Source organism: Squalius cephalus, assembly GCF_949319135.1.
Source record: "Squalius cephalus genome assembly, chromosome: 10".
In the NCBI taxonomy this organism is placed as follows: Eukaryota; Metazoa; Chordata; class Actinopteri; order Cypriniformes; family Leuciscidae; genus Squalius; species Squalius cephalus.
This window is the reverse complement of record NC_137131.1, coordinates 9,275,342-9,301,064: the sequence shown is the minus strand read 5'-3', so window position 1 is coordinate 9,301,064 and position 25,723 is coordinate 9,275,342.

Sequence of the window (25,723 nt, the reverse complement as noted above, 5' to 3'; positions counted from 1 at the left end):
ACAATTTGCTGCTGTCAGCCTTTACAGTGCAAAAAAAACTGGCAGACTGTCTCAAATCACTATTAATCATTGTAAATGGGGCATATGATAACAGCAATTAAAGCCACGCGAAACAACACCCTTGCTAAGACTTTCTTTAAGCTTCGTTTTGTAATGTCTGCCAAATTTGGAAAAAGTCTCACTGAAAGGACATATTGTAAACCAACACGATAGACATGAGACTGTAAGACTTTTGTTTGGAGAGAATTATTTCACCTGAAAGGAATTGTGCAGGATGACTGCAGGAATAATAGCCCTGGGCTTTGAAGAAGAATAGAGAATAGGCTTCCCTCTTTACAACTGGAAACTGATGTTGCCTTTCTTTTGTATATTAAAATGCTCTTTTGCAAAGAATGAAAGGAATGCTGAATTGTGTTTCTGTGTATTTCCGGTGTATTGTTGCTATAGTAACATAACAGCAGTCGTGAGCAAACAAAGATGGGATGCATTTCTCCCTCCAATTTGATAGACAGACAGACAGACAGTCAGATAAAAAATTTTATGAAAATGCGCTTAGGTAAAGGTTAGATCTGAAAATATATTTTAGCATAGTGTAAGCTTCCTGCAGTAATGTTCATAATTCATCCATGAGTCTCGCTCTATAACTGCCATCTCATCTCATTAGGCAAACACAACTAAATGAATGACACTTCTCGCATTATGACCTGTCAGAGTTTTGTGTAATGACAGGCAGCCTTGACAAACAGTAAATATCTCATTTCCTCTTTCCTAATTATGTTTGATGAGTGTTTGTACCCGAAAGGTCAAACCGCCAAAATAGAAGCAAGTCTTAATTATTTGTAATTTATTGGAGAGTCATATTAATTGATGTTAGAGATTAGTTTGTTCTCAGTTTAAAAGTGTAAAAGGGATTAGCGTGTGTAAACAGAGGCTTTTGTTGAGCTTGTGCATTAAAATATTTAATTTGTTCTCGAGATAGTCACGCACTAAAAGTAGGTTCTTATAAGGGTAAACAGTAACAAATGCTCCAAATCATCAAATAAGAATCGAAGAGGCAAAATAATTTTGAACTTTTTTTTAAGCTGTTCATCACATATGTTGCTATCATTATCTTTCATTAAGTTTTATGCTATCATTAAATTCTTACTCAAATGCAGTAACTCAATAATTTTTTTCTCATTTTTCAGTAAAATCTCTAAACATTACATCAGATTTATGCTTAAAACAATGATTTGAAAATGTCAATTTAGAAGTCTTAATAATTATGCAATTTTGTACATTTATCTTGTTTAACTGGAGAAAAATGATCACAAAAGCATTTTTTTCAGTTCGAGATGTCTTTTGTTCTTTGCATACTGCATACTGTACATTTACATAAATTATGGCTAATGTAAATACTTGAGATAGCCTATTTTGCGTGAAGGTAGGCTATACACTAGGCCTATTTTTGTTTTGTTTTTTGTTCAAAATTCTTAACAAAATTCAATACATCATCAATCCTTCTTCCAATGCTTGTTTTAGTCTTATCCTGATTCATTATGGTAAGCTTGTTTATACTTTAGACCTGTCGGGATAGTTTCGCTGGAAATGATGTAGCTTACATGCGTCACTCGCCCGTGCGTGTCTTGTCAAATGTAGAGAAAAGTTGCTCCGGTTACTTTGACGTGTGTGTGTGTGGCAGAGGTTATTTGTCACAAGTAGCGAGAAATGTTTACATGGAGCACAGACGGTAAATCTCCCATTTAAAAAAAAAAAACGCTGAACAAAGGAAAGTCTGCAGGCAAAAAGAGAATGTGACAGAGCTTGTAATGAAGCGAGAATCAACATCGGCTTGGCTTTTCGGTGACGGTGAGAACTGGGATTTGAAATGTTTTAAAAGCGACGCGGAGATTGCATTAGGCTACTCAACACTAATTATTATTTTATTTATTTTTATAGATAAATTGCGATATGTAGCTCTCTAACAGAGTTTATTGTAAAGCAATTAGTCCATATTGTAAAGCAATTAGTCCATATTGTAAAGCAATTAGTCCATATTGCTTTACAATATGGACTAACCCAAACGTTGGGTTAAAAATGGACAAACCCAGCCGTTGGGTTACATTTTTAAATTACATTTTTAACCCAACGTTTGGGTTAGTCCATATTTGACCCAAAATTGGGTTAAAACAACCCAGCATTTTTTAGAGTGCATCTATTGTGAAGGGTTATACTAATTATGGTTGTTTTAGCGTTGTGCTGGAATTTATTTTCAAGGAAGTACCGTAACTTACGTGTCTATTAATCGTTATAGCTACAGTAACATCTTCAGCTTGTCAGCTTGAGATCATTTCCAACTAAACTGGTATATCTTAAGCCTAGTAGTGAATGTTTTATGAGTAGTAGGGTAACCATATTCATCCGCATAGTCACGCAGAGCCGAAGCACAACCAAAACAATGATCTTCCGCATAATGCATGCAGTTTTTTTTTTTTTTTACGCTAGAGGTAGGCTAGTTTAACCAACCAATACATGGCTAAGTGTAACTGGGTCAACTTTGCTGATGAACTGAAGTGTACCTCCCCCTTGTGTCAGTTCCAAAATCTACGGAGACACTTGTGAATGGATAACAATTTTAGTTTCTTTTAATCTTCAAATTTGTTCATTTAGTGAATTTTGAGAAAATATATTATAAAATTAGTGTTTATTTCATTTAGGCAATTTTGTTCGCATGTCATTAATGGAAATAATGCACATGCTTAGATAATAATTTCACTCTGCTCTAGTAGGTATTCTCCTCAGGTGGGCTTCTCTGTTAAAAGCAACCCAGCATTCAGACTGTCTCAAAGAAGCTTTCACAGTATTTTATTGGCTCTGAAAGAGTGGTTTGTCTGACTGAATCAAAAGTGCTGCTGACCACACCTGGACCTGTGCGAATAATGCACAAGACAATAAATCATATGATGTCAAATGCTCTCCGTTCACGTGTGTGTGTGTGTGTGTTCTGGACTGTGGGAATGGGAGTGTGTGTGTCATGAGCGTGATGGATCAGGGAAGGGAGGTGTCATTAGGGTCAAAAGAGGGTAATGACCCCACTTTTCCTGCTCGGGCTCTGACCTCCCAGCTAGTGCTGGAAACCTGAACTGGGCATTGTCGTCAAACAGTGAGAGTAAGTGGCCTCTGGAGGCCACCCTGACTGACTGCCACACGTTTGACTTTCACACTGGAGATCTGTTCTCAGTGTCAAGTATGGTGCCTCTGGTCCAACATGTAATTGATGCTGTGGTGTTAAACGTGGCTTAAGGGTTAAACCTCACACCATATTGCATGTCAGCTTCACAAACTGCTTGCATTGACCTTTTGATCAAGCCAATCACATGCACTGTCCTGAACTATGTCAGTTTCTGACTACAGGAGATCATTGGATCCAAATGTCAAATTTATCACACCTGTATTTTTAATGTCAGTATGCCACATATCAAAGGTTTGTAAAAGGCCTATAGAGCTGGTAAGTCCCGCCCCTTCCGCTAACCCCACTGGACCTCTAGGTTGAAAAATCGTCAATGCAAGTGAATGGGAGAAAATAATTATTTTCAGGTCCCGTTTGAATTTTGCCATGAATGTGAACATATGTTGTCTGTGAATTTTTAATATAATTTTCGTGTAAAGAATGCTGCAATTTAGCTGGTAGAAGTTTGATACGGTTAGACTTTGTGTGAGAGCACTTTGTGGACTACAACTCTTCGCTGCTTTCGACGGGAATCTGAAGAAAGAACAGCCGATTTGGTTTGAATGGTGACATTTGGGTACAAAACACACAGGCATCTCGATCTCTCTCCATATATTATCGCAGCATTAGCACCGTGATTTGACAAGTGGAGGGAAATGTGTTATGGAGTGACGTCACATAGGCGACGTAGTCTTTCTCGTTATGTCTTTTCCACAACTGCTAGCCAAAGAATCATACAATATACTGTCAAACTCGTAACATGAAAAATTATATAAGAAATTTACAGACAACATATGTTCAGATTCATGGCACAATTCAAACGGGATCAGAAAATAATTATTTTCTCCCATTCACTTGCATTGACGATTTTTCAACCGAATTATACATCGAATTACACATCACACATCATGACGAATTATACATCAGTTAGTTCTGCACTTTACATCTGTACACCAGTAGGTGGCAACAATTGACTTGAGCCAGTCATTAAATCATTCAAGTCAAGTCAAGTCAAGTCAAGTATATTTGTATAGCGCTTTTCACAATACAGATTGTATCAAAGCAGCTTCACAGTATTAAATTAAAATAATACAACAAGGTTTGTTTCTAGTGGAATTTATTGATTGATAAAATAAAATTAAATATCCCCAAAATATCCCCAACTGAGCAAGCCAAAGGCAACAGTGGCAAGGAACCGAAAAACTCCATCAAGTGACCTAATGGTGTCCTAAAACTCCATCAGGTGACCTAATGGAGAAAAAAAAAACCTTGGGAGAACCCAGGCTCAATCGGGGGCCAGTTCTCCTCTGGCATTTATGAACTAGAGGCCGGGTTGTAGTTTGAACTGTAAGATTAAAAATATTATATGAATGCCTGGCCGAAAAGATGCGTCTTTAATCTAGTTTTAAACTGGGAGAGCGAGTCTGAGCAACGAACAGTATCAGGAAGGCTATTCCAGAGTTTTGGAGCTAAATGTGAAAATGATCTCTCTCCTTTGGTGGATCTGGATATCCTAGGTATGACCAAAAGCCTTGAATTTATTGATCTTAAAGAGCGCAATGGATTATAGGGCGATAGAAGGTCCGTTAAATAGACTGGAGCTAAGCCGTTTAGGGCTTTATAAGTCAGTAGCAATACCTTGTAAATAATACGGAACTTTATAGGTAACCAATGTAGTGATGATAAAATCGGTGTTATATGATCATATTTTCTTGATCTAGTAAGAACTCTAGCGGCTGCATTTTGGACTAACTGTAGCTTGTTTATTGAGGATGCAGGACAACCAGCTAATAAAGCATTACAGTAATCTAGTCTCGAGGTCATAAATGCATGAACTAACTTTTCTGCATCAGAAACTGATAGGATATTACGTAGCTTAGCAATGTTTCTAAGGTGGAAAAAGGCTGTTTTTGTAACATAAATTACTATTCAGTAAGCTGATTTGTTCTGCTGATTTGTCTGTAAGCTGATGTCATTCGGCATGTGACCTACCAGTGTCAGTTGTGTCGCTTCACTGCCAGTAACAAATCCTTTCCTGTGGTCTCATGGGATAGTAAAGTGTACATTGTATGCACACTTCAGAATCTCGTCGGAAGTACTTTCGACTACTCTTTTATGAGAACTGTGAATTTGGACATACTTCTTTTGTCACATTATTTCTCACCTACTATAAAGTAGGGAAGTATGCGATTTTTGACGAAGCCAGATTCATTTAAGAACAAAACAAGTGACTGAACAAGTCATCGAAACAAGTCACTATAAACGATTAATTTAGGAACGACACACCACTATTGTGAGTTGCCCGGAGATGCGACTTTTTTGGAGCTGTTTTAATTGGCGGAACAAAAATAGACAAAGATATTGGTAATGCTTTATCCAAAATGTAAGTTGTTCAATATTAACTTCTTGTTTATTGAACTGTTCTATACAAATAATATGCGGCAGTGGAGCTAAACTGAACAAAAATAGCTAGCCAAATTGTGTCTGAATATCAGTTACTATAACGTGTTGTTTATGGAATTGTCTTATGGACTTCTTAATTATAGGATAAAGAAGTAATTGCTCGCCTTGTATGCCATAAATCTACATGCTATATATTGAATTTGTTTGGCATTTGGGAACTAGCTGCTAGTGCTATGACAACGAAAACCAAATAAACTGTTATCGATTTGCTGAAAACAGTAGCTCAGCTCATGTTGATGGAGATTGAACTATTAGCATACAGTATCGGGTTTGCTGTGGATTGTTAGCGGGTCGGATAAACCTTCCCTAATGTCGACCCTCTTGTGTTCATGGATAATTATCTGCAGTTCTCTGAGCTTGATGGATTGATTTGGTTGTTCGGATTTTGTTACACAACCGTTTCTCACCTACTGATTTTCTGAGCACAGGTTGCGAGACTGCCCAGCTGCCCCAGTATAAATCTCCCACAGAAATCTGATCTGGCATTAGCAGGGGTAGCACAAAGCTGTGGGCCTGTGCATTCAGGCATCTTCATAGTTTCTAAACATCATAGACATCTTCATCATGTAATCAATGCTTTCAGCAGGTACTATTTTCTAATATCAAATTTTACATTATAAGACTTATTGTTTAATATAATAGTATAATGTATAGATGTCTTTGCATATTCAAGTGAGTTTGAGGTGATACTAATAATAAACATTAAAGATATTAAAACATATACATATATATTTATATTACAGGGCAGAGGTCATTTCACTAAACATAGCACAGTTTGAAGCATAACAAATGTGCTGTTCAGTTAAATGTCATGATCTTTTTCATGACTTTCTATTTTTCACACATCCCAATTAATTTTTTTATTAATGCCTCCACTTTTGAATATGAATCTCATCAGCGGTAATCTGCATGAATAAGTGTGTTCTGACAAATTGCTCTGCACTTCACAGCAATTTTTGTGTCAACTGTCATTGTTTCACATGAACGCCGTTGAGGGTACCAATTACCATTATCACCCTTCACGATGTCGGAATTCGCTTGAATTCCATTCCTTTTGTTTCTGAAAAAAGTGATGTATGGTTACAGGCAGGGTCAGTACTGTCATCAGGATACTTGCTTGATAGCCAACTCGAGTATGTAAATATTATAATGTATAGAAGTCCTTGACACGGTTCAGAATAGTGTCCTTTTGCTAAGTGGGGCTCTAAAAGTACCTGCCTTCAGTTACTATAGCAAACACATTTCTGTTTTTGTTGAAGATATCTTGAATGGAACAATTCTTTCAAGCTTATATGCAGAAATTTGACAGTAGAGGAGAATGTACACAGTATAAGGTTTCTAAGTATGTGAAATCTGGCCAAGCACAACATTAAAGCAGACCATCACGAGGTGAGACGTTAAATATACATGCACTCATGCACCTTTGTTTTTGTTCTTTCAGTATGTGCATGAGTGTGACAGGTACTTCAAAGGGTAATTATAAATTTACTGCTTCATTTCTTCCAACAAATTTAGTTAACATTTATTGGCAGTTTTATTTGTGTAGTGCTTTTCACAATCCACATTGTTCCAAAGCAACTTTAAAGTTTGAGGTTACCAGTGTCTATGGCAAGAGAAAAACTCTTTAGATATTAGAGGAGGTGGCACATATAAAAAAATGTCATTTAGGCAAATATTAGATACAGTACATAATATTTAAGGGGCCAAGCGCTGTCAAACGCTGACTGGACCATCAAATGGTTTGGCAGCAGACATTTAATATATGTTTATTTTTATTCCTAATGCATTTATTATTTATTTGTATATTATCTTTATTTCATTGATTTCTTTTCTTTAAAATAAAAAAATACATGGAATACATATTTGTATTAAAAATCCTCAATATAAGTTTCAGCATCCTGCTAAAACATTCTTTCCAAGAAATGTTTGACATAAAACCCCAAAACTAGATTGATGTTTGACGATATGGTTGAATTGTTCCGCCAAACTTTGTTGGTTTAGGCAATTTTTTTTTCTTCAGTCTGGAGAAAGAATATAAACGTCTCTGAAGTGCAAGTGCAGTCAGTGGATGGTCGCGGTGCTAGGTGAAAGTATTTAACATGGCATACAAAGAAAGCAGAAGCACAATTTAGATTTATAATGCCATCTAACTAAAACAATAGGAGCAAAACCACAATAAAACATTAATGCAGTAGGCTATAACTTAATTGCAAATTATTGAATAGATACAGGCAGTGATCAGTGATGTGTCTAGTCATGTGTATCTGGCATGTATTTATGTCCAAGGCTGATAATATTCAAAATGTACATAATGGTCAGATTCTGCTCAGACAATCCAAGGCAGATAGACACTGCAGCTCAATAAATATCCGCAGCCTCCTCTTGTGTAAGAACAGTAGAGCCTGCTGTCATTTCATGCCAGACAGTTTCTTCTTCTTTTTTTTCCTGACAGACAGTTGGAAGTGATTGCATTTTGCATTAATGGCTCATTACTCACAGGTGTGTGTGTGTGTGTGTGTGTGTGTGTGTGTGTGTGTGTGTGTGTGTGTTTGTGTGTGTGTGTGTGTGTGTGTGTGTGTGTGTGTGTGTGTGTGTGTGTGTGTGTGTGTGTGTGTGTGTGTGTGTGTGTGTGTGTGTGTGTGTGTGTGTGTGTGCACGCTCTGTCTGTCTGTCCGTCTGTTGGCAGCTCATTAGTGTTCTCGTTGACAGATGCGATAGGGCTTTTAATGTATTCCACCCACTCTGTCACCACCCAAGGTCAACTACTGGGCAGTATAAGACGCTGAGACTTGACAGAAGGCTGTAACAGACATACATAGACAAACACACACAAAACCTGCTCTCAGTGTCTGTGTGTGGAGCCCCGGCAGCTTAGTTTCCTTTGAAAAACATCTAAATGACTAGGAATGTTAATAGGGTTTTGTAATGTAATTGTGCTAAATTGATTTGAATGAATTTAAAATATCTGTTTTTCCAATAAAATGAATGTTGATACTGATGATCTGCTTAGTTCTATGGCTTCTTGAACTGCTGATTCTTGTTAGGTCCAGGAGAGCACACAATAAGAAATTGTTTTTTTTTTCTTTAAAAAGAATTGTTTTAAAGGCATTGTAGGAGGTGGCAAAGGGCATAATAGTAAGCATAATTGGTCCAAGGAGGTTTACTGACTGTAAGAACTGCAGTGCAGCATTATTAGAAAATTAAGAACGTCCAGGCATGTTTTTAATGATAATATTATATGTACAGTACAGGAATAACCGATGATAATTATGGCTAAATAAACCCCTTAAGTTTATTTTCAGATAAAACTGTCTGGCTGAACATTATCCTTGCAATTACACAGCTTTATAAGTAAGGAATAATTGACAACGGGCCGTTGAATTATTAGAAAAATAATGCACACCCGAGGTGGTAATGCGGCCGCGAAGGGAGCATTATTTGCGTTATTTTTCTAATAATTCAACGGCCTGGACTTGTGTGGGACTAATTTCTTACGTATCTCATCCCAAGCCTCTTTTGGCGATTTAATGTTAATAAACTTCTCAGTTATTCATTTCATTTCATTTCTCAGGATGTGTATTTCTTGTTTGTAACAACCACTGTAACTACTTTAGCCGTGCGTTTCCCTGAAATTAATTGCACTCCTTATTCGTCAACCAATCAAAATCAAGCATTCAACAGCCCTGTAGTATAAAATGACATAAATGGACATTAAATATTATTTGTTTGTGTATTATATTCTATTATATTATTGCTAAGAATCTCTTCTTTTAGTGTTTATTTTACTTAGAAGCTGATACCTCCAGTTTCAGAGACGAGGCTTAAGCCTAGTCCCAGACAAAAAGCATGTCTTCAAATATCTTAAAATATGTCAGTACCATTGTTTTATCTCAAGATGCACACCAGGAATGTTTTTTTTCTAAGGAATGTGTATAAAAGCTACTTAAATGTCCTAATTGAACTAAGGCCTAATCCTGGCTTAATCTAAGCCATCTCTGTAAAACCATGCCAATGTATTCCATGCATTATCTACCAAACATTAATCACAAGAATTACAGGGTTGTTTGTGGATACAGTGTGAACTAATATTCTATTGTGATACCAAAACAGCTATTGATTCCTTGATACAGCCTGTCAAGGCATGGGATGACTACTCATGACAGCTTTCCTTTAGCTATATAAGCAGGTTTGTCTTGGTCATTATTACCTCCCAAAAAAGAAAGGGAAAAAAGACATGTTCAAAGTGCATGTGGAATACAGATGTCTTTGTGTGAAACGCTGTCACGATGGGACCCTTGTTATGCCTGTGCAATTTGTAGCCTGAGGCAGAATACGCCACAAAGTCATTGCTGGTTTTCCTGCTGTGTGAAGACACACGGTCTGTGAGGAATGTTGGCTGAAATTAGGTCTGATGCTGAGGGACCTGTCTGAGTGAGATGTTCATTATATTGTTTGTCTTTAGATATTATCTTTTGTGTTGCAGACAAAGCCATTAAAATATGCTCTATAATATCATCACCGATAAAGAGGCTGAGCTAAAGATGCCTATTTCAGTTGGGTACCATCATTAGACTGAACTCCTGCCTCAGTTTCAGGCATTGTGATGTAATTGCATTCTTCCATTTATAGAGGTCTTCATTTGGAGACAAACAGTGTGTACAGTTACTGAACATGCTGAGCATCTCTCTCATAAAATTCTCAGTAATCTCAATAATACACTAAGCAGCTCAAGCCATTGTTGCTAGTTCTAAAGCTACATTTTAGAATTAATAATGGAGGCTTGTGCACATCTGTTTAACTTTCAACAGCAGCTTTGAATCCATGGAGGAAGAAAGTAGTTCTGCACACAAGAGTGTATTTTTAAGTCTCTGTGGTTATTTCTTATTTATTTACATACTTGTGCTGTTGATATCAAACTTGCAGTCATGGCTCTATATCTATCTTTCTCCTGCTTGTATCCATCCATCCATTGTTCTTTCAATTTCAGATTCAGAATTTCCATCCATCCATCCATCCATCCATCCATCCATCCATCCATCCATCCATCCATCATTCTTTCAATTTCAAATTCAGAATTTCCATCCGTCCATCCATCCGTCCATCCATCCATCCATCCATCCATCATTCCTTCAATTTCAGAATTTCCATCCATCCATCCATCCATCCATCCATCCATCCATCCATCATTCTTTCAATTTCAAATTCATAATTTCCATCCATCCATCCATCCATCCATCCATCATTCTTTTAGTTTCAAATTCAGAATTTCCATCCATCCATCCATCCATCCATCCATCCATCCATCCATCATTCTTTCAATTTCAGAATTTCCATCCATCCATCCATCCATCCATCCATCCATCCATCCATCCATCCATCCATCCATCCATCTTTCAATTTCAGAATTTCCATCCATCCATCCATCCATCCATCCATCCATCCATCCAGTGTTCTTTTAGTTTCATTTTCAGAATTTCCATCCATCCATCCATCCATCCATCCATCCATCCATCATTCTTTCAATTTCAAATTCAGAATTTCCATCCATCCATCCATCCATCCATCCATCATTCTTTTAGTTTCAAATTCAGAATTTCCATCCATCCATCCATCCATCCATCCATCCATCCATCCATCCATCCATCCATCCATCCATCCATCCATCCATCCATCCATCCATCCATCCATCCATCCATCCATCCATCCATCCATCCATCCATCCATCCATCCATCCATCCATCCATCCATCCATCCATCCATCCATCCATCCATCCATACATACATACATAAATGAGATGTTGATACCTCTTTTGATTGTACACTTTAGAATCTTGAAAAATATGTTTATTGTGAGTCATTGTTGAATTCTCTTATGAGAAAAATCCTAATCTTGTAAACAATTTGAGATACACATTTGTTATTTAATTTTGTACATTTTTGTCACACTTTTTTTGACATTTTAATTTTTTTCCAAGTTTCCAATTCTGAACAGTGCATGCAAAAGCAGAGGATAATTGTTTTCCATTTGATGCTTAAAGAGGCTGAATGATTGGTGGTACCTTTCTCATTTATATCCACCCTTAAATACACTCACTTTTACTGGCTGAATTGCTTTCCTATTAAAGAGTCAATTATCTGCTGTGGTGAGTCTGGTAGAGGGAGAGATATCAGAATGTAATGGAGCTGAATCTTAATCAAACTGTTCAAATATTAGCCATGTCTCCATCACCCCAACACAGTCTACCCAGCTGACAGTCTTTCTGTCACTCTCACTACACACCTGACCTTACACCCCCCTACAGCATATTGTGTGTTCCTATGCAACTCATTTATGGTGGATTGTTATAGCTTCATTCTAATTGAAAATATGATAGTATTAGAAACATTCAAAAACAGTAATGCAGAATACATTTTGTAATAGAGCTAAATTACACTGACAGACATTTATGTTATGTTATGTCTTAAAACAGGGCTGAATGGTTTCCCATAACGGAATGAAGTTTAGTCCAGAATTAAAATAGAATTTTTTCGACAAGTTTATACTTAGGAGAAATTGAAAAGTGTATTGCTCCAAAGGTAACAATGAGCAATGCACAAATAAATGTCTACGTCCAAGGCTGATAATATTAAAAATGTACATTATGGTCAGATTCTGCTCAGACAATCCAAGCCAGATAGAGCTCAGTGTTTACAGAGAAGAGAGGGGATACTATTGCTTGTCTTCAAGATTCAATGTCAGTGGTGCTTCTCTCTTTAAACCTTTTTTGGTGAAATATTATGTGGAACCATTTCAGAGAAACCGTTTTATTTAGCTCTGTCTCTAGGTTTAAAGTCATGTTAGAATTTTCAGTGAATAATGACTTTGTTTTGGACTGTTCATCACACACAACTAGTATGTTTTCAGAAGATAAATATAGGTTGGTATAGTTTACTTTTATTATGCTTTTATGGTGCTTTGAATTCAGCCTCATACCAGATAGCCTTTAAAAATGAGGATTTGGGACATGTGGACAAGCCTAGAGGCCAAATATGAAGGACATGAAAGTAGTAAAAGTCTGACCTTGACTCTAGCTCTACCTTTCTCCACATCTTATGTTTTTATAGGAGAATTCAGATGGTTCTGTGGGCAGGGACTTCTCTGAAGGCCATGCCAGAGTAATGTGTGTTGCTGTGTGAGGTGGATGCTGGCTAGCACAGACAAATATTCACAGTGGGGGTTCGCAAAGTCAGTCGTAACAGCTTGCAGACATTGCGAGGTGCACAATGGCCATTGTATTGAAAAAAGTTGTCTGTTGTCTGTCAAACGCTGTGATTCGGTCCAGATCATGTTCCTTTGGCTTGTGGCTACCAATGTGTTCACAGATTCCACAGCTTCTTTAGATTTAGTAAGTCACGAACATGAAAACATCTCAAATTACAGTCTGGTTCAAGACTTTTAGGAGCATAAACTCAATCTTGGACCATTTAAGATATCTAAGACAAGGATGTAAGGATCCAAATGTGGTAGTTTTGTTTGATTAAATTGATCAAAAAGACATTTATGGAGTTACAAAAGATTTTTTTAATTAAAAAAAAGCTTTTCTTGAAACTTACTGTTAAAGAAAATCTCTTTCCACACTTTAAGCAGCACAAACATAATAAGAAGAGATGTTTCTTGAGCACCAAATCAGCATATTAGAATGATATCTTTAAGATCATGTGACACTGAAGACTGAGTGGCTGTTGAAACAATTTAACTATATTAAAATAGAAAACAATTATTTTAAATTGTAATAATAATGCACAATACTAAAATATTCTTCATATTGTTTTTACTGTATTTTTGGTGAAATAAATGCAATCTGAACAGAAGACCTTTCTTTCAAAAATCATAAAAAACATTAAAAAGAAATCTTAATGACCCCAATCTTTTGAATGGTAGAGTATTCATATTTTTTTCATTTGCTGATACAGATTCTCCTTTACAGCTTATAAACATTTGCTTTAAATTTACTATTCATATTCATGTTTTTATTATTCTGTAAATATGTTGCAGTTCTGTAATTTTGTTTCTAGTTGTTGTATATCCGTGAGTACTGAAAGCTTTGTTAGTAAGCCAAATTTCAGTCAGCCAATCTGGATATTGGGGGGTGACATGTCAAAAAAAATTCTATCCATATTTTCCGAATACAATCAGAAGATTTGGCCTAAGAAAATGATGATCATGCATTTGCAAATTATTTACAACACATCTGCACAAAACACAAGCTAAGCCAATTCAAAACAAGACTGGGATTGATTCTCTTAGTTTTAAGGAGGAATGGTAAAGTAAACGTGACAGAGAAAACATCTGGCTTCTCTTTTCGTTCTCTTCCCAGTCCCTTGTGAATTTGTCTATCAGTGTTGCAAAATATTACGACCTTCCAAAAGTATCCACTATCACCTCTGCCCTGTCATATTAAAGAAAATTGTGAGGTAAAATTTAAGAATACGTTCCCCATGGAGTGTCATTCAAGCACTTGGCCTTCCTTCCTCCCTGATGTGCTCTCTGGCTCTCCAGCTGTGGTGGCTCTTTACAGTTCGGCTACTTTGTTCTGCTGTAAAAAATAAAAAACCCTGGAGCTTAAGGAAGTCACATGTTTGTGCATTGTTTGCACAGTATGCTAGAGGGCAGCTGTGAGGCTGTTATCAGCCTATTGTTGTTGGCCTGCAGGGTACAAAGGTTTTCATTTTTGCATATACACCAGTGGTATCAGGGAGTACTTTAGCAGGTCTTTGTTACTTAGTTAACTTTTATTAAATGTCCCATTTAAATTTTATTTATAAAATTATTTGTTATTAATTCCTTACTCTTTTTATTGATGCACAATATATCGGTACTATATCGGTTTTCAGACTATATTATTATTACTATTATTAAAATATTTAAAATATTATTTAAATTATTTAAATATTTGTTTATTATATTATACATTTTCAGATGATACTATATATTTATTTTTGCTTTCCTCTCTGTGTTTACATTTATAATTATCTTTGCTTGGAAGTTCCAGCAAATCCCTAATATGGGCTGCATCTGAAAACGTAAAAATGCTGTCTTCGGAGGCTGCATTCCAAGGTAGGAAGGAATCAAGGCACGTCCGAATCCAATGTTAGCTTCACTTCCTGTCTCCTGAGATACCTTCATCTGATCGATTTTTGAAGGCAGCATAGAGGTATCCTTCGCTGCCTTGAGATAGGTCTCTGCAGAACCGCAGAACCATACGTCATAGCAGTGTGAGGACGATAGCGCCAGCCTAACAGTCTGATGCCGGAACCGCATACCATACATATCCACCTTACATATACCATACCTAAACCTACCCATCTCCACCCCCTGACCCCTAAACCCACCCCTAAACCTACCGATCTCCACCCCCTGATCCCTAAACCCACCCCTAATCCTACCCATTTCCACCCCTTAGATGCTTTTACCCCGCCCACTTCCGGCATCAGACTGTTAGGCTGGCGCTGTCATCCTCACACTGCTATGACGTATGGTTCTGCGGTTCTGCAGTTGGTTAATATTGGCTGCCTTTGATATCCCACAATCCTGTGCTTTCCATTCTGTGACAGTTGAACTAGAAAAAGAAAGATGGCGTCTGAAAGTCGTGGTTGGTGGTCAGTTTGTGTGTAAATGTACATTTTGATCAATGTTTTCCACTTCTGCTGTCATTCTGTGGTAGGTGAATAAAACGGATGGACATTTTGACTGATTAAACATGAAGAGAATTAACACACCATTGCGAGAGTATTATGGTTTATCTGTGTTCTTTAAGCTTGGACATCTTGGATATTTTCATTAGGAAAATCTATATTTATAATGCAATCGACATATAGCTTTTATCACTGTATATAATACTATAAAATTATATAATTTCTATTTTACTTTTTTTCAAGATTTCTATAGATATCACAATACATTGTTGTGATATCAAAGCTTTTGTGAATTATTTTGGCCACGATAACCGTGTAGTGAAAAATCTGATATTGTGACAGTATACTGTATAATATACCATTTAAAATTATTGATTTTATTTTTTATTGTACTGTTTTTTTGTTTTATTTTTTTTAGAATAGTATAGAATATCAGTATCGGCTATATTGGGGGCAGTCGTTGTGGTTAATGGTCAGAGAGTAACCTGAAAGTTGTGGGTTCGATTCTCAATACTGGCAGGAAATGACTGAAGTGTCCTTATGCAAAGCACCTAACCCCCAATCACTCCCCGGGCACCACAGCAAAAATGGCTTCCCACTGCTCCGGGTGTGTGTGTCCACGGTTTGCAGTGTGTGTTCACTACTCACTACTCCTAATGTGTGTGCACTAACTTGGATGGGTTAAATGCAGAGGACTGAATACTGAAGAATAGTTAGGAACTTAAAATTAGTCCAAATGAGGTGCGTAGACAAATTCCAAGTATAGAAAATTCCTTTCTATAGTAAAGCATTGATTTTATCTCGCTTCTTTGATTACTTTAGTGAACTGTTCCTTTAAGTGTGGCATAGTATGTATTCTCAAGGCTCTCGTTTTCTTTATCCACTAATGACAGAACAGTGGGTTATTGTCTGTTTTTCCCTCCCTTAGCCATGAAGTGTCAACAAACTACTTCCAAGCAGCCATTAAAAGGCATTGGTGCCTTTATAAATAATTCAACCACTTGACTGGATGCTAAATGAATGGAGATGATACGGACAGAAGGTTTTGGTTTCCAGGGAGTCCTTGAGGAGGAGGGAGTGTTTGGAGGGTTAAAATCACCTCCTCAAAACAACACCCAACCCAACACAGACAAAGCGAGAGGTTTAACTCCAGCCGAGCTGATCTTCCCTCCTCTTTCTCTTCCTCTTCCTCATACTTGGTGAGAAATTGCAGAGGTTTTCCTGCTCTTTTCTCTTCTGAAACAAAAAGTGGCATTTTTGTGAATCAAAGCCACCCCTCAGGAGTCTGTCTTAGGTCCACCCCGGAATGCCACCATGGAGTTTGAGGGCTTGCCGGGGCCCAGAGTGGACAGTTGGTGGAACAGTTCCAGGTTTTGTTCTCATTTGTCAATAGCCTTGGACTGAAGTTCTGTTCAGTTGGGAAATGAAGAGAAATGACTTGTTGCCAACCGGAAAAGGTATTGTCAACAAGACAGAGAATAGATGGATGAATTAAGGGACAAGGGAGGCTTGTAGCATCTACTGAAAGAATCCATCATGATATTTTAGACATGGATGGATTTTAGTGAATAAATGAAGCAGATACAGAACAATCATTTCAGTTCATTGGTTGCTAATCAAGAGAAGATGACTCCTTTCAAGTGTGTGAGAATGTTACCCCCATGGTTTTGATCAATGTGATGGGAAAATGGCCAAGTGTTAAGAGAGAATGTGTTTTTTGTTATAAGTTGCCCTAAAAAATCAGTTTAAAGACTATACATTTGAGATGCCTGCATAAATGCTATAGTATCCACTAAACATCTGCTGTATACTCCTGGGTCAGAATTATCTGAGGAATTTAGATGATAGTAAATAACATCATTAACCTTTTTTATTTTGGGAATGTTTTCCCTTGTTTAGCAACCACTGAATAAGGTTGTTGTTGCAGTGTTGCCGTAGAGTGATAAATGGATGTGAACATCCTCTTGAGGAACTTGTCCTATTGTGATGTTAAACTAGTGGAGAGTGATGTTTCATACATCCAAGTAACTTTTAGACCATAAAAGCAGGGGGGAAAAATCTGACTCGGATATTCATTATTTTATTTTGTTTATGCTGATTTAATCTGGTTTTTGTGTTTAGACTAGGGTTGAATAGAAATAGAGAATGCATTTTAAATTCCAAATCAATTCTTGAATGTGAATTGAAGTAACCAACAGGATGCAGAATTGCAGTTTGAATCGAAATATAAGGAAGTACAATTAAAATAAATTGAAATTACTGAATGTAATAGATGTTGTTTTTGATTATTATAAAAAAAAAATTTTTCATCTTTAGACAAAACAATGAGACTGACATATTATAAGAGTTATAAGACATACTGTATTATAAGAGTATAAGAGACAATATATTTTAAGAGTTGCTTTCAGTTAAAACAGCTCAAACATGCATTGTCTGGGACTAGGCTTAAAGCCTTGTCTGTGAAACCGGGGGTTAATTTCCCACAATTTCTTTGAATTGCAACTTGACATGGGGATAGGAATGATCTGACAACCTTATCAGTCTGGCAAACTCTGACTCTTGAATATTAATTAGGTGACATAGCACCAGAAGTCTGATTAGCTGAAAAGTAGGTAAATAGGTACGACCCATATTATGATTACTTACTGGTTGTGCGTTCATTCGTTTGATTGGCTGCTGATGCAGTCGATTGGCAAAGGCTTCTGCTTGGTGAAAAAGCTGCCATTTTACGTCACCAACAAACATGTTTTCTTAGCTTTGCAGCTAAGCAAAATTAAGCCTTTAAAATATAGTTGTAAATATTTATATGGTTGCTACTCCCTTAGACTTTGAGTACTTTGGAACTGGCACAAAAAAGAAAGAAAAAATCATGCTGTCTGAGAAGTTCCACCAACAGTAAAATATGTCTTCCAACCCTGTTTACAAGCAACAGAAAAACAGCTTGGAAACTAAGAAGTGAATTTGTCTGCCCTCTCTTGTCAGTAAACCTGGTAAACCGAGAGCTTTTACATAAATATTGCCCCTCCTGGACTAATGAAAGCCTGAAGCAAATGGATACATGGCTGAATGGGCCATAGTGAGGTTGTCTCAAGAGTGTGTGTGCAACACCCAGCTGTTGTTATTTCTGTATCATTTCAATTGCAGCAGCTGTCATGGGAACTTATGGCTGTTAAAATCTAAATGAGCACAGGAGCCAAGAGCTCTCCTCCTGACTGACGGGTCACATACCTGGGAGAGGAAGAGAAAGAAGAGTGCGCTGGGGGGGAACACTTTGTAGGGATGGAAAGAATAGAGAAAAGGGATGTGTATGCATGGTGATGACTTAGGTCAAATTAACTGCGTGTCTACAAATAATTTCAGCTAAAATTTCCTCTAGTATGATAACAATGGTTTTACCCTTGGTAAGTGCTTTTGAAAAAAAGAGGGGAAATAATTTATTTTTTAGAAATCAATCTTTACTTCCTTTTTATTATCTCTAAAAAAATCTATTAGCTGACAATATATCTTCATTTTGTTCTGTTGCTAAACTGTCTGAAGGGTTTTTGGCACATTGGTGTTCTGGATCGTTTCTAGGTGGTTGCTATTCAAAAGAGACCATTGTATGTGTTATGTTTATAATATTCTGGACCCTTGCACTTCATTTTCTTTATAACTTTCGGGCACTAATGCTGCGTAAAGCCAAAACACCTTCATTAACACACCTTTATTATTTAATTAATCAAAATAGCAACCGGCTAAAAAGGTTCATCGCCTTTATGATGCTCTACTGGAGCAACACCTCGTTTATCTGTTTGCTTGGTCTTTTCATCATGGGGAAAGTTGGTCACCTGGGTGAGTGCCAGGTGGGGGCCATCGATTTTTCCATCATTTTCTCCACTCCTTCTGCCTCAGTTGGCAGGCTTCAATCTGAACCCTGCATTAGTTTCATCTTCTCCATTCTATGTGCAATCGATTGCTCCACAGCTTTGTGATGATAAATTCATGGCATGCTGCAGGACTTACTTTGTCTAACTCACTACTCGACAGTGGAGGTTGCTGCTGTTACAAAGAAGAAAAAATTGATTCTTGTGGGTCTCCTTGGATTCTATAAACTTTAAATAATTGATGTGGGTTTTCATGTTTGAATGAACATATCGCTGATGAAAGTGAGGAAGGATATTGTACAGCACTTGATGTGTTCATAAAAACCCAACCTTATGCAAGCATCATATGTAGTGTACATTCTTTCCACTCTGTATACCCAAATAGTACTTTATTTTTTGCACATATTGTATTTTAATAAATAAAAATTTAGATATATTTAATTGTAGTTAAAATGTCTGAGTATCCGACTCAAAATAACTTTTAGGTAGGTTGTCACACCACCTTTTTTTCTGAAATTGCACCCTCTTTTGTCTGAGCCTCTGAGGTCATCATCACAGTGTTATTTTAGTAGTATTTATATACTATTATAGTATTTATTAATATTTTGTATCGGCTTTTAATTATATTCTTTATTGTAAATTTTAATGTTAGTTTAAGTTTTAGTAATTGTATGTGCTTTTGTAGTTTAGGCTATTAGTTTTATTGTTCATATCTATAAAAAATTATTTCAGTTTTAGCCATTTTAGCACTTCAATTTAAGCTTATTTTATTTCTGCTAGTTGCCAAGGCACCATTTCTAGTTTTCATTGAAGTTTCATTTTATTTCAGCTTTTATTTATCAATTAACAAAGACATTTTTAGTTTTAAAAATGCATCATCGACAGTCAACAGACAAAATAACGGTCTTTCACTTTTCTCTTCGATTCCTTGTCACATGTTGCATTGCTTCCTTTTCACAGCAAATTAATATGAAAGAACGTAATCTGTGAATGTGCGTGATTGTGTAGGCTAATTGTCCCATTGGTGCTTGTTTTTGAATCAACAGACTATTTTACCTTTTTTTTCCAATTATTAGTCATTAAGGTATAGAAGAATGCCAAAAAATCACTTTGCTAGAGTCCACGTGGATAACATAAGCATTAGCTAATGGGCTTTGTGTAAGCAAAAAGATTGGATCAGATCTAAGAAGGACAGTGAGTATCTTCACAAGTTCAGCTTTACTGTAGCTCAATTTTAACTGTACACAAACATGCTCAATGGCTTCAAACATGTGGTCAGGGAGTTGGCAGGACTAATAACTCACTCACTGGTTGTCAATCCATCTGAACCTCCCTCTTTCTGTCTGTCCAGGAAAATGGGCAGCAGGTTCGTCTGGTTGTCTCATTATCACTGCAATGTCAGGTTGTCGGTTAGAGTAGTGATTTTTGTTTGCATAATGGTAGGTGGAGGCCACCTTCAAGGGGGAAGAAAGCGGTGAATATGTTCCTATTAGGTCCATGGATAGGAGGGGCCCTGGGTGTTAAGATCCTCACCGGGGTCAGCGGTCCTTTGGACATGGATAGAGTGTCCACACAGCATGCCAGAGTTTATTTAGTACCAGGCAACAAGTTGTGATGAAACCTGATCCTCTTGCAGATGGTGAGCCGACTTCCCTATCCCTTTTCAAAGCTGATCTGTCAGATAAGGACTGACTCTAGCATCCTAATACAGTTACAGGATGTGTTCCACAATACCTAAATGAACTTCCTCAATGGAAGCTGAGCCCTTAGCTGCTAAATGAGGACTGCACGCCATTTCTGCCTAAAATCAATAGCTTCAGATTGATGGAGAACACTGGCTATAGTGTCTTTTTATTGACCATCATTTAGGTTTAGAGACCCACACTTTTAACAAACCCAGCTTTTTAAAGGTGCTTTCCACTTCCACTTCCATTTCCCACAGTATTCGGTTCCTTTTCTTTTCCTACAGTTTTAAACAGGGACACTTCTCTTTTCTCCTCCACTCTTGTACCCCTCGACCCAGCCTTTATGCTGAAGATCAAGTTTCTCCGGCCTTGGAGCTAAGTCCAACTGACGACAGACCCGTTGGCAATCTTGTTTGATGCTGAAAGCGGATCCCAGTGCCGCTCCATGAGCTCTGCATAGCAGGAATGTGCAGGAGAAAGGGATGAGCATGTTGTGGTGTCTCTCTGATGCCCTTCATGAGTAACTTGAGAAGGCGTGTGTGTTCGAAATGTCTAGAGGGCTGCCATCTCTTTCTATTATGCTCCTTTTTTCTATCTATCTCAAAGAGGTCTCCAATACCTGAAATAAGCTATCCATTAGCATTCCCATTCATCTCAATGGCAGTTTCTTGGATGTACTTGGATGAAATCTGTAGTCTTTGCTTAAGGGACCACATAACTTTTTGAACCAATCACCTGAGCTGTATAAATTATGTGACAAATCATTCTGGAACCATATGAAAATTACGTCATGACATTGCTCATTGGCTGATGGTGACTATTTTAAGCTGTTGTAATACATAGCCTATAAATTTAAGTGATGTTACTTGCAATCAATTTTATTCTATCAGAATGTACAGCTTAATGGCTGCAACGGAGAAAGATGCTTTTAAAACTATATGGTGTAGTTTTGGTATCTACTGGCAGGGGCTAACAGATCTGTGCTAAGCTAACCTGCTGACAAACTTTTGAACCCCCCCCCCCCCCCCCCCCCTCATCAGTATACTAAGTTTTGATTTGTGCTGCTAATTTAGATGACTGTCTGAGATTATAATTTGTCTGGTCTCATTAGTTATCATAGCTCTTGATGAGAGCAAGAGAGATCCACTTGACTTTTAATCTTTTGTTGCGATAGCATCTCAGTACTGGTTCTTCTTGTTATATGTGCAGCCCGCATTTAAGTGGAGAAATCTTTCCTCATTTGGATGATGAAGAGGAAACTTGCTCTCCGATGGTTTGCAGACTGTGTTTACGAAGCATTTCAAAGAGACAGTTGAGAGCTAGCGCACTTAAGGGAAAATCACAAAACCCAGAGCATATCAATCTCCGTTCATTTTTAGACTTATCCTTGGCACTAAATTCACTAGCCGAGAGAAAAAAATAGTTTATTTTCCTAGCAGTATAACTAACTAGAGCTTGCAGTCAGCATTGGTATAATGTGACATTTCTTTATTCCACAACATTTTGAGTGTTTATGCAAATAACATCACATCTTTGAATGGTCCACTGTACAGAACTTTATTGTAAAGTAATACCAACTTTCTTTTTTATTTGCAGGTTTAAATTCTATTATGAATTACAAACTTTGGACCCCACAGTTAATAAAATTAGTGAAAAGCACAGAAAAGTAAATTGTATAAAACAGTTGTCACGTTAAACCATTTGGCCAGATTTTCCACAGTCAAAAATCTCCCAGAGTACAACTATAGAACTCCATGAGCACAGATTGCATGATGTTATCGAATCTGTGATAGTGAGCCAATCACGCTTGGGCGAGATGGGAGGATAACCTACTGTATAGCGTGCCTCTTTTCCAACTTCTCTCTTCGCAGCAATATCTGCCTGATGTAATCAAAACATAGTTATCCTCTGCTGCCTGTTGACTGCTTTGAAAAAGCAACAATAACAGACATCTACTCACGCAATGCAGGACAGCACACACAAACCGGGAAAGATATCGATCCCTTCTGGTAATTCCACCGTCTTGTTTTCATTTTAGGGTAAATCATGTGTTCTGCACACTTGTGTGGGTGTAATAAATAGAGCAAATATATCCTCTATAATTTAATGTGCTGTAGACTTAAGTGATTTAAGTTTTGAATTTTGACTTATTCAAGTTTGATTGAATCACCCTGAATGATCACCCAGTGGGTTATTTATGTTTTTGGCAGTGTTAGCATGAGCACAAGTCAGGCAAACATGGCTACTGCAGATGTTATTTTATGCTATACATACTGTACATGGCATTGCTATGCGTGCCATCAAAAAATGCAAAGTCAAATACCCCCATCACTCTTGAGGAACAAAGGCGTTCCTGGCCGATTATCTCTATGGCATGCAGCAGAATTGAGAGTGGCTCTTAGACATTGAGACCATCCCTTCGCTTTGTTTTAGACAAAGTGTCTGCATTTGTTTGAGTCTGAAAGATTAGGAAGATGGCTGAAGATGATGCAGGGGAAAGTATGTGTTAACACACCGATAAAATATACCGCAAATGCAAGCCATGTTTAACAGAGAGCTCTTTAGCATTTCACTTGTTCAGGGTAATAATTGTAATAAACTTTTTTTTCTTAAAATTCTTTGATTATTAATTCAGCAAATAATCGTGTAGGATGCTTTCGTATCGAGACAAGAGTGTCTCCAAAGATAAAATCTTATTATTTGTGATAATTACCACAATTTCGTTTTTTGTTCAGGTGTCCTTAATTTCCAAAACATTAACATGTGATTCTGTGTTTGTTTTCAAGCAGCATTTTTATGAAATATTACCTGAGTTGTCATTGTTTCACCATTTACATTGTGTCCTGCCAAATTCAATTCATTGTTCATGTGGCACACAGTGGCGGCCGGTGGGGTTTAAAATAGAGGAGGCACACTTAATTGTAGCAGTCTCCTCTTCCGAGGATTTTTGGGCTTAACTGCTTTAAAGTGTATTTTTGGGTCACTATAAGACAGAACATTTAAAGAATTTAAATGTACAAGAAAACAATACAAATATAATTTCACTCACCTAGCCTATCACTATTCTGTCCTTTTAAATGTCCATGTTAAAATAGTATGTTCGGCTGTTTAATGAAGCTGATTTCTGTAGACTACATCCAATTTAGGTGTGTGGTCTTCCTTCATTCTTAATTTGTAGCTGCTGTTCGAATAGTAGCTTGGTAAATCTGTTTACAATCAAATATACAATATCTCTACTCTCCATAATAAAGGCAGTTAGTACAATATCAGTTTACCTCCCCCTCCCCTTCTCTATCCCTTCAGACTCGCCTTAGCAAGGTTTTCCGAACGATTGTAATTACATAGGCAGATTCGGCACGTTCAGGGAAGAGCAGTGGTGATTCCTACTTCAGTAATATGTTATGGTGTTACATTGGTGAAATTACAAACAAGAAATACACATTCTGAGACATAAAATGAAATTAATAGCTGGGAATTGTATTAACATTAAATCATCATTTTTAAAATTTGGGGTAGGTTGTGCTTCCCTTGCCTGATGAGTTGCCACTGATGGCACAGTAGATTAAAGATGGCGTATACTGGAAAAAAATGGAAATTATTACAGAATGCATCTGAAAATATATTCTAAAGAACTTTGAGAAATATCTGACCAATTCATATATTTAGTGCTCTTTTTCTGTTCTTTTTTTTAATCTAATTACTAAGGAGCAACAATGGCATAGCTCAGAGGGCATTTCACAACACATTTACGCTATATGGACATGACAACCATTTTGATAATAACTTCCACACTACTTGAATGTTTTTCCAATAGATGTTTGAACATAACTGTAGTGATTTGCTCCCATTCAGACAAAAAAGCAGTGAGGTCAGGCAGTGATGTTGGATGTTGTGGCCTGCCACTGAGTTTGTTTCAGTTCATAATCTGTTTTCACTGGGGTTCAGTTCTGGACTTTGAGTTAGCCAATCCACACCAGAGTTGGTAAACCACTTGTTATGGACCTTGCTTTGTGCACAAGGACATTGTTATGCTGGAACAAAACTGTTGCCACAAAGTTGGAAGCACACAATTGTCTAGAATAGTATTGTATGAGGGTGCATTAAGATTTGTCTTCTCTGGAATTAAAGGGCCGAGCCAAACCTATTTGAGGTGGATGTCTATACTTTTGTCATGTTGGTATGGTTTTATTATTTTGGAGTTAATCTTCATAAAAAACTTTAATCTGGAGATTGTAGATTTTACATAGAGGGCGATCAGGTTTTACTGGTGTTTAAGGAATCAAATGTGTTCTTGGGGTCTTGTCTACATATAAAAATACATATTTCCTGAATTTAGCTCCTACTCTAAACAAACACACCTGAACAAGCTAATCGGAGCCTTCATCCAAAATCGCATACTCTTGAGTAGGTAGCCTACTTATTTTAAATAAGTAATTGCTTAACGACCGCAAAAAAGTATGTTCTATATACTATGAATGTGTGTAGTATGAATATAATCCAGACGCAGTATACATTCGCCATGCTGTCATTATCATGTGACCTACCAGCGTCAGTTGTGTCACTTCTTCATTGCCATTCATAAATCCTCTTCCGTGGCCTCATATGGGATAGTAAAGTGTCCATCATATGCACACATCAGAATCTTGCCAAAAGTAGTAGGTCATCCAGGTACTTTTTGCCTACTCTTTTATGAGTACTGTGAATTCAAACATACTTCATTCACATACTGTTTTTTGTCCATACAGGAGGGAAGTATGCAATTTTGGATGCAGCCACAGTCTTCAGGATTACAAGAAAAAGCTGCAGGCAGGTGAGTTTGTTCAGGGTTT